At 39.5% G+C, this 14,227-nt stretch overlaps 1 protein-coding gene across 2 annotated transcripts in view; it reads right to left on the reverse strand.

Annotated features, from left to right (window-relative positions):
* LCA5 (lebercilin LCA5) overlaps positions 1–14,227 on the reverse strand; it is a 58,022-nt gene that overhangs the window by 17,400 nt on the left and 26,395 nt on the right. The gene's annotated exons all lie outside the window — the stretch shown is intronic.

Here is a 14,227-nt window from a genome sequence, read left to right on the forward strand (position 1 = left end):
TACTACAGCAGTAAAGTGGTATAAGAGACACTATTACACCAACTGAAAAAAACCAATATAGTGTGGAGGGATTCTAGCAAATTATTTTATAAATGTAAATTTATATCAGAATAGTACTGTGTTTATACAAGGACATATCCTTACTCTTAGGAAATAAAAGCAATACATTTAGAGGTGAAAAGCATATGTATAGAACTTTCAGGAGCTTGCCAGGTGGTGCAGTGGTAAAGAATCTGCCTGCCAATGCTGGAGACATAAGAGACACGGGTTTGATCCCTGGGTTGGGAAGATCCCCTAAAGTAGGAAATGCAATCCACTTCAGTATTCTTGCCTGGAGAATGCCATGGACAGTGGAGCCCGGAAGTTTACAGTTCACAGGATTACCAAGGGTCGGACACAACTAAGCAACTGAGGAAACACATAGAACTTTCTCTCAAATAGTTGAGAAAAAAGTTACATGTGTATGTATGCGCACATGTATGTTTGTGTTCACACAAGACAGAGAAAGAATATGTGTACATAAGACACATGGAGCAAATGTTAACAAAAGGTGAAGCTGGGTAAAGAGAATGAGAGTGTTGTTAGAACTACGTATTTATTTGCAACTCTCTATAACCTTAAAATTATCCCCATATAGAAACTTAATTTAAATGAGTGTACCTTTAGACACTAAGAGGCAAAACAAGAAGCCGCTGAATTCAAACAAAATGTTTAAAAAGCTGCAGGAAGTTAAAAGAGAAAATCAAATTCTAAATGACAGTAACTGTCAACCTGCAATCCAAGACTCAGTAAAATTATCATTCGAGAATGAAGATAAATTAAATAGAAAGACTAGAAAACTAACCACTCAAAAGCCCTCATTGAAAGGATGACCAAAAGGATCAGAAGGAAAGTGAACCCTGAAGGAAAGGTAAACACTAATGAAAAATAGTGACATGCAAGTGATAACTGTGTGCCAAGAAACTAATTGTAAACCTCAAAAAATGACTGAAGAATTGAGGAGTTTTAAAATAAGGTAAATTAAAAGACAACAATAATATGAGACTAGAGAAAATGCTTCACTGTCCTGATGGAATCTGAAAAAACACAAGTACTAAGACTTTCAGTTCAGTTGCTCAGTCGTGTCCGACTCTTTGCGACCCCATCAATCGCAGCACGCCAGGCCTCCCTGTCCATCACCATCTCCTGGAGTTCACTCAAACTCATGTCCATCAAGTCTGTGATGCCATCCAGCCACCTCATCCTCTGTCGTCTCCTTCTCTTCCTGCCCCCAATCCCTCCCAGCATCAGAGTCTTTTCCAGTGAGTCAACTCTTCGCATGAGGTGGCCAAAGTACTGGAGTTTCAGCCTCAGCATCAGTCCTTCCAAAGAACACCCAGGACTGATCTCCTTCAGAATGGACTGGTTGGATCTCCTTGCAGTCCAAGGGACTCTCAAGAGTCTTCTCCAACACCACAGTTCAAAAGCATCAATTCTTTGGCTCTCAGCCTTCTTCACAGTCCAACTCTCACAGCCATACATGACCACTGGAAAAACCATAGCCTTGACTAGACGGACCTTTAGTCGGCAAAGTAATGTCTCTGCTTTTGAATATAGTGTCTAGGTTGGTCATGACTTTTCTTCCAAGGAGTAAGCGTCTTTTAATTTCATGGCTGCAATCACCATCTGCAGTGATTTTGGAGCCCAAAAAATAAAGTCTGACACTGTTTCTACTGTTTCCCCATCTATTTCCCATGAAGTGATGGGACCGGATGCCATGATCTTCATTTTCTGAATGTTGAGCTTCAAGCCAACTTTTTCACTCTCCTCTTTCACTTTCATCAAGAGGCTTTTTAGCTCCTCTTCACTTTCTGCCATAATGGTGGTGTCATCTGCATATCTGAGGTTATTGGTATTTCTCCCGGCAATCTTGATTCCAGCTTGTGTTTCTTCCAGTCCAGGGTTTCTCATGATGTACCCTGCATAGAAGTTAAATAAGCAGGGTGACAATATACACCCTTGACGTACTCCTTTTCCTATTTGGAACCAGTCTGTTTTTCCATGTCCAGTTCTAACTGTTGCTTCCTGACCTGCATATAGGTTTCTCAAGAGGCAGGTCAGGTGGTCTGCTATTCCCATCTCTTGAAGAATTTTCCACAGTTTATTGTGATCCACACAGTCAAAGGCTAAGACTTTAGACTCCCTAAAGTCAATACAATTTGAATTGTATAATTCAAATACAGATTATCTTAAAAATTCGAGGCTAAACTCTAAAAGAAGAGTAGTAGAATCCGTCATTCTGAAATCAATGCAAAGGCAGGATAAAGAGTAAGAGGCAGGATGAAAAAAAAAAGAAGCAGAGAAAAGGTGACAATAACTTTGTTTTAAAAAAAATAACCCACGTAGATCTACCTCAGTAATGCCAACAAATGTAGTAAATAAATATAGAACAAGATATTCTTATGCTGAATTTGTTTTAAAAATTAATTTAGTCAAATAAAGTACAAGCACAGAGATAAAACATTAACACAAACAAGATGAAAGTAAAGGAAAAAATATATTAGGCAAAAGAAAAGTAGTGTCGATTAAATAGGCTTTAAGACAAAAGTATTAGAGAGGATTTTTCATTTAATGTAAAAGAAAACAAAACAATCACCAGAAAGGTAAAACAAACCTGAACCGGTTTTCACTTTTAATTCTGAATTTAAAATAATACAGCTTTCATGCATGCTACATTTTTTGGCAAGCTTTATCAAGAAGAGGAGGAACATATTAACTGTATTAGGAATTAAAATGGGGCATATAACTACAGCAGTAATAGAAATTTTAAAATCATTTTTTGTTATTCAGTTGCTAAGTCATATCTGACTCTGTGGCCCCATGGACTGAGGCATACCAACTCCTCTGTCCTCTAGTATCTCCTGGAGTTTGCTCAAATTCATGTCCATTGACTCAGTGATGCTATCTCACCACCTCATCCTCTGCCATGCCCTTTTCTCCTTTTGCCTTCACTCTTTCCCAGCATCAGGGTCTTTTCTAATGAGTCAGCTCTTTGCATCAGGTGGCCAAAGTATTGGAATGTCAGCTTCCACAGAAAATCTTCTAATGAATTCAGGGTTGGCTTCCTTTAGGATTGACTGGCTTGATCTCCTTATAGTCCACGGGATCCTCAGGAGTCTTTTCCAGAACCATAATTCAAAAGCATTGTTCTTCGGTGCTTCACTTCCTTTACAGTCTATCTCTCACATCTGCACATGACTACTGGAAAAACCATAGCTTTGACTATACAGACCTTTGTTGGCAAAGTGATGTCTCTGCCTTTTAATATGTTGCCTAGGTTTGTCATAGCTTTCCTTCCAAGAAGCAAACATCTTTTAATTTCATGACTGTGATCAGTGATTTTGGAGCCCCCCAAAATAAAATCTGTCACTGCTTCCACTTTTCCCCCTGCTATTTGCCATGAAGTGATGGGACCAGATGCCATGATCTCAGTTATTTTTTAATGCTAAATTTCCAGCCAGCTTTTTCACTGTCCTCTTTCACCCTCATCGAGAGGCTCTTTTTTAGTTCCTCTTCACTTTCTGCCATTAGAGTGGTATTATCTGCATATCTGAGGTCATTGATATTTCTCCCGGCAATCTTGACTCCAGCTTGTGATTCATCCAGCCCTGAATTTCACATGATGTACTCTGCATATAAGTTAAATAAGCAGGGTGACAACATACAGCCTTGTCATATTCTTTTACCAATTTTGAACCAATCTGTTCTTCCATGTCTAACTACTGCTTCTTGGCCTGCATACAGGTTTCTGAGAAGACCAGTAAGGTGGTCTGGTATTCTCAACTCTCTGAGAATTTTCCACTGTTTGTTGTGGTCCACACAGTCAAAGACTTTAGCACAGTCAGTGCTAAAGTAGATGTTTTTCTGAAATTCCCTTGATCTCTCTGTGATCCAATGAATGCTGATAATTTGATCTCTGGTTCCTCTGCTTATTCTAAATCAAGAACATCTGAAAGTTCTTGGTTCACACACTGCTGAAGCCTAGCTTGAAGGATTGTGAGCATTACCTTGCTAGCATGTGAAATGAGTGCAACTGTGCAGTAGTTTGAGCATTCTTTTGCATTGCCTTTCTTGGGACTGGAATGAAAACTGACCTTTCCCAGTCCTGTGGCCACTGCTGAGTTTTCCAAATTTGCTGGCATATTCAGTGCAGCACTTTCACAGCATCATCTTTCAAGACTTGAAATAGGTCAACTAGAATAGCTCACCTCCACTAGCTTTGTTTGTAGTGATGCTTTTAAGGCCCAGTTGACTTCACATTCCAGGATGTCTGGCTCTTGGTGAGTGATTACACCATCGTGATTATCTGGGTCGGGAAGATACTATTTGTACAGTTCCTCTGTGTATTCTTCCACCTCTTAATATCTTCTGCTTCTGTTAGGTCCATACCATTTCTGTCCTTTATTGAGCCCATCTTCGCATGAAATGTTCCCTTGGTATCTCTAATTTTCTTGAAGAGATCTCTAGTCTTTCCCATTCTGTTTTTTTTCCCCTCTATTTCTTTGCATTGATTGCTGAGGAAGGCTTTCTTATCTCTCCTTGCTATTCTTTGGAACTCTGTTTTCAGATGCTTATATCTTTCCTTTTCTCCTTTGATTATTGCTTCTCTTCTGTTCACAGCTATTTGTAAGGCCTCCTCAGACAGCCATTTTGCTTTTTTGCATTTCTTTTCCTTGGGGATGGTCTTGATCCCTGTCTCCTGTACAATGTCACGAACCTCCATCCACAGATCATCAGGCATGCTATCTATCAGATCTAGTCCCTTAAATCTATTTCTCACTTCCACTGTATAATCATAAGGGATTTGGTTTAGGTCATACCTGAATGGTCTAGTGGTTTTCCCTACTTTCTTCAATTTAAGTCTGAATTTGGCAGTAAGGAGTTCATGATCTGAGCCACAGTCAGTTCCTGGTCTTGTTTTTGTTGACTGTATAGAGCTTCTCCATCTTCGGCTGCAAAGAATATAATCAATCTGATTTTTGTCCATGTGTAGAGTCTTCTCTTGTATTGTTGGAAGATGGTGTTTGCTCTGACCAGTGCGGTCTCTTGGCAGAACTCTATTAGCCTTTGCCCTGCTTCATTCTGTATTCCAAGGCCACATTTGCCTGTTACTCCAGGTGTCTCTTAACTTCCTACTTTTGCATTCCAGTCCCCTATAATGAAAAGGACATCTTTTTTGGGTGTTAGTTCTAAAATGTCTTGTAGGTCTACATAGAACCGTTCAACTTCAGCTTCTTCAGCATTACCGGTTGGGGCACAGGCTTGGATCACCGTGATATTGGATGGTTTGCCTTGTAAATGAACAGAGATCATTCTGTCGTTTTTGAGATTGCATCCAAGTACTGCATTTTGGACTCTTTTGTGGACCATGATGGCTACTCCATTTCTTCAAAGGGATTCCTGCCCACAGTAGTAGATATAACGGTCATCTGAATTCAATTCACCCAACCCAGTCCATTTTAATTAGCTAATTCCTAGAATGTCAACGTTCACTCTTGCCAAGAGTAAACCCAAGTTCACAATGTAAGAGAAACACAAGTGGGACTCTAGGTGTTGTGAGAGGGAATCAGAGGGCAGACACACTGAAACCATAATCACAGAAAAGTAGCCAATCTTATCACATGGATCACAGCCTTGTCTAACTCAATGAAATGAAGCCATGCCGTGTGGGGCCACCAAAGATGGACGGGTCATGGTGGAGAGGTCTGACAGAATGTGGTCCACTGGAGAAGGGAATGGCAAGCCACTTCAGTATTCTTGCCTTGAGAACCCCATGAACAGTATGAAAAGGCAAAATGATAGGATTACTAAAAGAGGAACTCCCCAGGATTGGTAGGTGCCCAATATGCTACAGAAGATCAGTGGAGAAATAACTCCAGAAAGAATGAAGGGATGGAGCCAAAGCAATAAACAATACCCAGCTGTGGATGTGACTGGTAATGGAAGCAAGGTCCAATTCTGTAAAGAGCAATATTGCATAGGAACCTGGAATGTTAGGTCCATGAATCAAGGCAAATTGGAAGTGGTCAAACAGGAGATGGCAAGAGTGAATGTTGACATTCTAGGAATCAGTGAACTAAAATGGACTGGAATGGGTGAATTTAAAAACATGACCTAAGCAAAATTAGCAAAATATCAAATAGGTAGATGAATGTTTAAAATATTGTTGTCTTCTCTATGTTCAATGTATTTCATAAGGAAAAATTTTAAATATTTTAAGAAACTGAAGATGTGGGACAGAAAAAGAAAAAAAATCTTTCATTGGAAGGATCATGGGTATTTTTTCCCCTATTTCACTTTGAAAGTGAAAGTGAAGTCGCTCAGTCCTGTCCAACTCTTTGCGACCCTGTGGACTGTAGCCCACCAGGCTCCTCCGTCCATGGGATTCTCCAGGCAAGAATAATGGAGTGGGTTGCCATTTCCTTCTCCAGAGGATCTTGCCGATCCAGGAATCAAACCCAGGTCTCCTGCATTGCAAGCAGATGCTTTAACCTCTGAGCCACCAGGGAAGCCCTTGTCTAAAACTGTAACAAACATTTTCATTACAGAAAAAAAAAATGTAAATATCTGAAGAAATAAGATAGAATTCTAACTCTTTAAAGAGAGAAATAAAGCTTTACAGAATTGAATTTTTGCAGGTAAACCCAAAGAATAACTGAACTTTTCAATTATTTTTCTATTAGTTAATAAAGCAATATATACTTTAATAACTGCATTTGTTAAAACAGGTCTGTAAATGTCAGTTGCATTTTGTATATAGCTCAGTGTTACTGTAACTTAATTAGAAAGACCTTAGACCCTTGTATAACCAAGGATCTTCGTGTACCCTATAGAAACAGTTTTTACATTCCTAGTTAGGTGGTCATTCATTCTATGTACAAACTGGGAAAGGAGTACATCAATGCTGTATATCATCACCCTGTTTATGTAACTTATATGCAGAGTACATTGTGAGAAATGCCGGACCAGATGAAGCACAAGCTGGAATCAAGACTGCTGGGAGAAATATCAAAAACCTCAGATATGCAGAGGACACCACCCTTACAGCAGAAAGTGAAGAAGAACTAAAGAGCCTCTTGATGAAAGTGAAAGAGGAGAGTGACAGTTGGCTTAAAGCTCAACATTCAGAAAGCTAAGATCATAGCACCTGGTCCCATCACTTCATGGCAAATAGATGGAGAAACAATGGAAACAGTGACAGACTTTGTTTTCTCAGGCTCCAAAATCACTGCAGATGGTGACTGCAGCCATGAAATTAAAAGACGCTTGTTCCTTGGAAGAAAAGCTATGACCAACCTAGACAGCATATTAAAAAGCAGAGATATTACTTTGCGAACAAAGGTCCATCTAGTCAAGGCTATGGTTTTCCAGTGGTCATGTATGGATGTGAGAGCTGGACTATAAAGAAAGCTGAGCACCGAAGAATTGATGCTTTTGAACTGCAGCGTTGGAGACGACTCTTGAGAGTCCCTTGGACTGCAAGGAGATCCAACCAGTTCATTCTAAAGGAAATCAGTCCTGAGTATTCATTGGAAGGACTGATGCTGAAGCTGAAACTCCATACTTTGGCCACCTGATGCAAAGAACTGACTCATTTGAAAAGACCCTGATGCTGGGAGGGATTGGGGGCAGGAGGAGAAGGGGATGTACAGAGGAGGAGATACATACAGTGGAGTAATACAGAGCCTTTAAAAAGAATGAGAAGGCAAGAATGGCATAACCAAGATGATGACACAGTTGCTCCTGACTTGGCTCCACTTTAAAAGAAAAACAGGTAACTATGCAAGAAGAAGACATCACTGAGCGAATCTCAGAACACAAAAATGAGGCTGAAGCACGTCCTGCACCACACAGACCAAGACAGACTGCAAGGAAGGGCGAGAGGAACAGCCAGGCGCTGACCGCAGGGCCCTCTCCCCAGTGTAGCACCCTGCCTACAGCTCCTCCAAGGGCAAAGGAGCACACAGGGGTGACATCCAGCACCCCCAGCACTGGGGGGTCACCTCTGGGAAGTCCTGCTCTGGTTTCGCCGCATGGGAATCACAGAGCATCTGTGGGCTCAAGCACTGGGAATCTGACTGTGACAGACAACGGGAGGAGGGGCTTCCCGCCAGCAGCACGGGGGTCTTAGAGGACAGAGCTCCTGCCTGCAGAGCACACACAGGAAGCCCAGCCAGCAGCCTGCTCTGGCCAGGGAACTCGGGTGGGGTGCAAGTCTGCCTAATTCGGGCCTTCAAATGAGGAGATCTCCCAGCCCTGCAGCCTGGTCTGACCACATCCAGCAGAGGAGCTGTTTAGCTCCCTTGCCCCACCACATGGATCATGGCGCCCAGCCCCTCCTACCAGAGAAACTGTTCAGGAAAACTGGGGAGCTGCCTGAAGTGGGCTCTCCCAGCTCCACCCAGGCAGAAGTCGGGTCACAGCCCTGCCCACCATGGAGTGTGGTCTCTGCCTGCCCCCATCTGACGGGAAGGGCTGACAAGAACACCCGGAAGCTGCACAACGCAGCAATTCTTGAGCTGATGGGCAGGTGAGTGGGCAGAATGGCTGGCCCCCAGAGCAAAGTCAGTAGCACCTGTTCAGCCAGTGAACCTGGGGCGCAGGCTGACTCGAGTCAAGATCACAAAGAGCATCAGTGGCCTTGGAGATACTTAGCTGATGAGCTCAGGTCGGGAAACGAACTCACAACCTCACTTGTTGCTGAAGACAGTGTTCAGCCTGCCTGACCAGGCAGCCTCAGCAGAGCACACCGTGGGCTGTGGAGCCGACCCAACAGCCCTGCTGACAGTGGCACCTGAATGGAGAACAAGGCCTGTGTCGCTCCCTGTCTGCAGATTCACATGTATAGAGAACAAAGTAGCGGTTACCAGTGGGGAGAGGGAAGGCGGAAGAACAATACAGGGGTAGGGGTTCCAACTACTAGGTATAAAATAAGCTACAACGATATATTATTGTTCAACAAGGGAAATACAGTCAATGTTTTACAATAACTATAAAGGGAGTATAACCTTTAACATTTTTGAATCACTATATTGTACACCTGTCACTTACATAATACTGTTCAGCCAACTATATATATATATATATCTCAAGACTGGTTCAAGAAGAAACAAAGCCTGAATAGACCAATTGCTAGTAAGGACACTGAATCAGCAACCAAATGCAGTGAAGTGAAGCACAGGACCCAGATGGCTTCACCAGTAACTTTGCTGAACAACAAAAACAAAATCAAAGTAGAGGAAATGCTTCCAAATTCATTTTACAAGGCCAGCATCACCCTAACACTAAAGATAGAAAATATCAGTACTAGGAAATAGAAAACTACCAATCAATATCTCTGGTGAATAGAGATGCAAAAATTCTCAATAAAATACTAGCAGATCAAAGTCAGTAGCACAGTAAAAGGACGATCATGATTAGGCAGGATTTATAGCTGGCATGCAAGGATGGCTCAATACATGTAAGTCAATTAATGCAGTACATCACATTAACAGAACGAAAAGAAAAAACTCATATCTCAATAAATGGAGGAAAAGTATGTGACAAATTCAACATTTGTTCTTGATAAAAATTCTTAACAAATTATAAGAATTATATCTCAGCATAATAAAGGCCATATATGACAAGCCCACTACTAATATGATACTCAACTGTGATAGGTTGGAACCTTTTCTCTAAGATCAAGAATAAGACAGGTGCTCACTCTCACCACTCCTGTTCAATATAGCACGGAAAGTCCTTGCCAGAGCAATTAGGCAAGAAAAGAAAAGGCATCCAAATTAGAAAGGAAGAAGTAAAAACTGTCTATTTGCAGATGACATGATTTTATATACAGAAAATCCCAAAGACTTCAACCAAAAAACTGTTAGCTATCACTGAATTGGGTAGAGTTAGAGAACCTAACATTAACATACAAAAATTAGTAGCATTTCTATACACTAAAAAATTATCTGAGAAAGAAAGAAAACAATCATTTACAATAGCATCAAAACAATAATACACTTAGCAATAGAGTTAACCAAAGAAATTAAAAAACTTCTACTCTGAAAGATACAAGATACTAATAAAGAAATCAAAGAAGACATAAGTAAACGGAAGGTATACAGTGTTCATGGATTGGAAGAATATTGCTAAAATGTCCACATTTATCCAAAGCCATCTACAGATTCAATGCAATCACTATTAAGATTCCAATGGTATTTTTAAAATTATCTTTTTTATTTGAAGTATATTTGAGTTACAATGTTGTATTCATTTTTGCTGTACCTAATGGCATTTTTTTCAAACAAAAGCAGAAAGAAACAATCTTAAATTTTATATTGAATGGCAAAAAAAACCCCTATTACCCAAAGCAATCCTCAAGAAGAACAACAAACAGCAGGAGGCATCACACATTCCTGACTTCAGGCTAATACTATATAGTAACTAAAGGGGCTTCTCAGGTGGCTCAGTGGTAAAGAATCTTCCAGACCATGCAGGAGCCACAAGAGACTTAGGTTCAATTCCTGGGTCAGGAAGATCCCCTAGAGAAGAACTGGCAACCCACTCCAACATTCTTGCCTGGGAAATCCCATGGACAGAGCAGGCTGGTGGGTTACAGTCCTAGTGGGTCATGAAGAGTCAGACATCACTGAGGATGCACATATTCACATAGTAATTAACACAGTATGGTCGTGGCATAGAAACAAAGAATCAGTGGGACAGTTTTGAGCCAGAAATAAATCCACGCATATAAAGTCAAAACTAATAGTTGACAAGGGAGTCAAAAACATTCCATGGGAAAACACAGCCTCTTCAACAAATGGTCCTGAGATAACTAATCACATATAAAAGAATGAGACTAGACCCCTATCCTCACAAAAATCAATTTGAAATGGATTTAAAAATGTAAGATGTGAAACCATGAAACCCTTAAAAGAAAACACTGAAAGTGAGCTCCTCAATATAGGTCTTGGCAATGATTTTTTTGGATATGACACCTAAGCACAAGCAACAAAATAACAGATAAAATAAGTGACAGGACATCAAACTGCAAAGCTTCTGCACCGCAAAGGAAACAATCATCAAGTGGAAAGAACACCTACAGAATGGGAAAAAAATTATTTGCACTAAGAGGTTAATATCCAAAATATATAGAGAACTCGTTCAACTTGTTAACAAAAGACACAAATAACCAAAGTAAAAAATGGGCAAAAGACCTGAATAGACATGTTTCCAAAGAAAATATATGAAAGGCCAAAAGTACATGTTCAACATGACTAGTCACTAGAGAAATGCAAATCAAAACCTCAATGAGCTAACACCTCATACCCATTAGAATGATGGGTACTAGGACTGTAAACTGGTATAGCCACCATGGGATAAAGGATGGAGGATCACCAAAAAATTAAAAGTAGAACTATTATATGATACAGCAATTCCATTTCTGGGAATATATCTCAAGGAAATTAAAATACTAACTCAAAAAGATATCTGCATTCTCAGGTTTATAGCAGCATGTATTTATAATATCCAAGACATGACAATAACCTCAGTGTCCAATGATGTCCATTATTCATCAATGGATAAAGAAGTTGTGAGGGGTGTGTGTGTGTGTGTATGTAATAATCCTCAAAAAAAGAAACCCATAGAGAAAAGAGGTCAGATTTGTGGTTACTGGTGGTGGAGGTGGAGTTGGCGGGGGGTGGGGGTGGTGAGGAGAACTGGATTAAAGTAGTCAAAAGGTACAAACTTCTAGTTAAAAAGTACTAGGCATCTGATGTATATATAGGATGAGGACTAAAGGCAACACTGCTGTAGAATATATATGAAAGTTGTTTAACAGAGCAACCAAAGAGTTCTCATTACCAAAAAAAAAAATATTCTTTTTCTGCTTTTTCTTTTCACTGTATCTCTATGAGGTGATGGAGATTTAAACTTGTTGCAGGAATATCTTCGCCATATTTATGTCAAATCTTTATGCTGTACACATTAAACTTATACATATGTTAAACTGTACCCCAATAAAACCAGAAAACCAGAAAAGAAAAATGAGGCAGATTTAATATATGTGTATGTGAGTGTACACACACATATATATTACGCATATATCCACAAGGATATGTAAAGAGCACCAGAATACATTTTCAGTGAAAAAAACATGAAGCAATGTGTATGGTACACCTTCACTTGTAGTTAGTAAAAAAATATACACATATATAACCATGTGCATGTAGAGATGACTTCTTAACAGAGATTACTTCTTGGGAAAAGGGTTACAAAAGATAGCATAGAAGGGATACTGGTGTTTCATTACATACCTCTCTGTATTATTTGAACTTTCAGGCCTTTTTTAGTGCTTCTATTATTTTTTCAGTAGAAAGTTATGATTTTAAATATTAACTTGAAATTCCTATAATAATTGTTCTATCTAAATGGGCAGTTTTTAAGAACACTACAAAATTTACTCTCTGCAATGGTTTAAACTTTGCCCTTCAATCACAGATCTTATAATTTCATTGTAAATCTTTGTCTACCAAAAATGATAAAAAAAAGAAACTTGTAAATAACAAAATCTAGCCAATTTCTTCAATTATTTTGCAATAAAAAATTAACAGGATCTCAATAAATATTTATTTTACAATCAGTTCCTTTTTTCAACATTAGAAATCTTTCATTTCTGCAACATTCAGTAACAGACATAAGGATAATGTTTTAAATAAATATGGTTTACCATACTAAAACCTTTTGATACACAAAAAGTTTAAAAATATGATTTAGACTCATCAGCTTTCAGACCCGAGAGTGGCCTCAGAATCATTTCATTTAATTCCACAAATGAAGCAACCGAAGTCTGAGCATTAAGAGGACTCAGAGCAACAGAGCAGGGGAAGAATCGAGCTGAACTCCTGGTCTGACTTCTATTACTTTGTCTTAGTTAACTTCATTCTTTTATTAAGACACAAAGCAGGTAGGTGAGGCAAACATGCCTTCTGGATTTGAGTTTGGGGGGGGGGGCGGGGTGGGGAATAGGGAAGTAAAAGAGCAGAAAAACATTTAGAGCAGAGACCTAGCCTCTAGAATAAGGTATGGCAGGAAAAGATTCAGAAAAAGGAATCTACCTGGCCAACACTGCACAGCTCAGTTCTCATTCTGAATAAACTAGGAAGGGTAGAGAAGACAAGGCTGAATCAATTCTTTCTTCTGAAACTGATTTCCAGTGGAGGACGATATTATTATTTTATCAACAAGAAACAAATACCTACTTGAAGGCAGCTTTCAGGTGAAAGGAATCTGAATGCCAGTTTCTCATAAGAAAAAATAACAAAAGAGAAAGAAGTCTATTCAAACTTTCTTTGAGAGCGCTATAATATTCAGGCTACTCAAATCATTTCCCCAAATCTTTAGAAATTTTTTAAAAGGGAGAGAAAGCAAACTTAATAGTTTCATTATGTTTTTCTGACAAGGTTATTCACTCTGTGCCAATTTAATGTTAAAACAGAGCTGGATTTAATGTATTAAAAATGTGTGCCCTACAATTTACTGGAGTACTTGTAATAATTATGTACATGCTATTACACTTATGATCTTTTCTTAAAGCTTAGTAGATAATTTCCCATTTAGTGATTCAGGATACTTACAATAGCTAGCAACACTTCGGTATCTGCTTTACGACAGAGTTGATTGTGGTTCTGACTCATCTCTACCACATCCTTAGATCATGAAAGCAACCTCCACTGTAAGTCTTTCTTACAAGGGATGGGAGAGAACTGGTGTCTTCGGCCCCTCCTGGAGGCCAGTTCCAGGCCCAGTGAACAATGGTGCAGTTAGCTGGGCAGTCATTAATAGAAACTGCAAACTGGGGAAACTGCTAATGAAGCTGATAACAATGAACCACTGATATTCAGTCAGTGATTCTCAAAGAGTGGTTCAGGGACCCTAAAGATCTGAGACACTTTCAGGAGTCTGCAAGGTCAGAACTCCTTTATGATACAATATTGCTTGCTGTTTTCACTCACCATCATGAATGTATGGTGGAGTTTTCAAAAGGCTATGTAACAGGTAAAAGTATGTAACGAATGAGACGTCAACACTTTTTGCTTAATGCAACAAATGAACATTTTCCAAATGAGTAATGTATGGCAATACAAAATCATTCACGGATAAAACATTCATTCAAAGGAGAAGATCAAGGGATTTTAATGTGATA

The sequence above is a fragment of the Ovis aries genome, chromosome 8 (genome assembly GCF_016772045.2).
Source record: "Ovis aries strain OAR_USU_Benz2616 breed Rambouillet chromosome 8, ARS-UI_Ramb_v3.0, whole genome shotgun sequence".
NCBI lineage: Eukaryota > Metazoa > Chordata > Mammalia > Artiodactyla > Bovidae > Ovis > Ovis aries.